Here is a 2574-nt window from a genome sequence, read left to right on the forward strand (position 1 = left end):
CGCTTCTTGGGTCTGGAAGCAGTTGCACTATCAGTGGCTTCAGTTGAAGCAGGGTGTGGCGCACGTGTAGTGCTAGCTGTAGGATCGAAAGTATGTCTAGAGGGGGGTGATTAGACTACTTGACCAAATAAAAACTTAACCTTTTCCCAATTTTAGTTCTTGGCAGATTTTAGCTATTTTAGGACAAGTCAAGCAATCATCACATAATTCAAGCAAGCATGCAAAGAGTATATTGGCAGCGGAAAGTAAAGCATGCAACTTGCAAGAATGTAAAGGGAAGGGTTTGGAGAATTCAAACGCAATTGGAGACACGGATGTTTTTCCCGTGGTTCGGATAGGTGGTGCTATCCTACATCCACGTTGATGGAGACTTCAACCCACAAAGGGTAACGGTTGCGAGAGTCCACACAGGGCTCCACCCACAAAGGGTAACGATTGCGCGAGTCCACACAGGGCTCCACCCACGAAGGGTCCACAAAGAAGCAACCACCCACAAAGGGTCCACAAAGAAGCAACCTTGTCTATCCCACCATGGCTATCGCCCACACAGGACTTGCCTCACTAGCGGTAGATCTTCACGAAGTAGGCGATCTCCTTGCCCTTACAAACTTCTTGGTTCAACTCCACAATCTTGTCGGAGGCTCCCAAGTGACACCTAGCCAATCTAGGAGACACCACTCTCCAAGAAGTAACAAATGGTGTGTAGGTAATGAACTCCTTGCTCTTGTGCCTCAAATGATAGTCTCCCCAACACTCAACTCTCTCTCATAGGATTTGGATTTGGTGGAAAGAAGATTTGAGGGGAAAGCAACTTGGGAAGGCTAGAGATCAAGATTCATATGGTAGGAATGGAATATGTTGGTCTCAACACATGAGTAGGTGGTTCTCTCTCAGAACATACGAGTTGGAATGGTGTATGTGTTCTGATGGCTCTCTCTTCGAATGAAGAGGAGGTGGAGGGGTATATATAGCCTCCACACAAAATCCAACCGTTACACAGTTTTCCAATCTCGGTGGGACCGAATCAACAAACTCGGTCACACCGAAAATGTAAACCTAGTGACCGTTAGAGATTTTCGGTGGGACTGACATGCAACTCGGTAGGACCGATATGGTTAGGGTTTGGGCATAACGTAATCTCGGTGAGACCGATTACACAAACTCGGTGAGACCGAATTTGGTAATTAGCTAACCGGAGATTTGGTCAGGCAAACTCGGTGGGACCGATTTGCTCTTTCGGTGAGACCGAAAAGTTACAAAGGGGAAACACTGAATTTACATTGCAATCTCGGTGGGACCGATTCGCTCTTTCGGTGAGACCGAAAAGTTACGAAAGGGAAACAGAGAGTTTGCAATCCCATCTCGGTGAGACCGAGATCCCTATCGGTAGAACCGAATTGCTAGGGTTTGGCAGTGGCTAATGACAAGTGAAACTCGGTGGCGCCGGATAGGAAGAATCGCTAGGACCGAGTTTGGCTTAGGGTTTAGGTCATATGTGGATATGGGAAAGTAGTTGAGGGTTTTTGGAGCATATCACTAAGCACATGAAGCAAGAGGCTCATTATGCAACACCTCATCCCTCCTTGATAGTATTGGCTTTTCCTAAAGACTCAATGTGATCTTGGATCACTAAAATATAAAATGAAGAGTCTTGAGCTTTTGAGCTTGAGCCAATCCTTTTTCCTTAGCATTTTGAGGGTTCCATTTTCACATCCATGCCATGCCAATCATTGAGCTTTCCTAAAATAATAATCTTGGAATAGCATTAGCTCAATGAGCTATATGTTGTTATGAATTACCAAAACCACCTAGGGATAGTTGCACTTTCAATCTCCCCCTTTTTGGTAATTGATGACAACATATAGATCAAAGCTTCGACAAATGATAATAAGCATGAAATATATCGTTGCTTTGAGAAGTATGTGATAAGTAAGAGCTCCCCCTAAATTTGTGCATATTTAAAAATTTGCTTTGGACTGCAAATGCACAAGGAGTTAGAGTCATGGGTTACTCTTCCATGTCACATACATCTTGGTGGAGCGCTTAAAATGATAAGAATGAAATACATGCACTCATCACCAAGAATAGTGAAAGATCACATAAGATAGATAAGATAATAGCATTAAACAAGCATTAAGTGTAGCTTATGATCAAACACATGATCATCAATGTCTCACAAATAATGACGTAGTATCTCAAGCACTCAAAAGAAAACAAGTTTGAAAAACCACCAAATAAAGCAAGAGAGAAAAGCAACACACTCTCTCTCGAAGCCTATGATCTATACATTTTATCCCCCTTTGGCAACAAGTTACCAAAAAGTTCCTAGAAAATGCATAGTACTAGATCGACGCTCAGGCTTGATCTTCTGGCGGTGGTGGAGTCCGGATCACTCCAAGGACGAAGGCTTCTGTAGACGCTGAAGTAGACGCTGGAGTTGGAGCTGAAGTAGATGCTGGAGCTGGTGGAACTGAGGCTGTAGCTGGTGCTGAGGTGGTGGCTCTTGTGTCAGCAACTGGCACGGCAGACGACCTCGGACCTCGTGGCACTCTGGCAAAGGCATGAGTGGTAATC

Source organism: Triticum urartu, chromosome 2A, assembly GCF_056163025.1.
Source record: "Triticum urartu cultivar PI428250 chromosome 2A, HENAU_Tu73, whole genome shotgun sequence".
In the NCBI taxonomy this organism is placed as follows: Eukaryota; Viridiplantae; Streptophyta; class Magnoliopsida; order Poales; family Poaceae; genus Triticum; species Triticum urartu.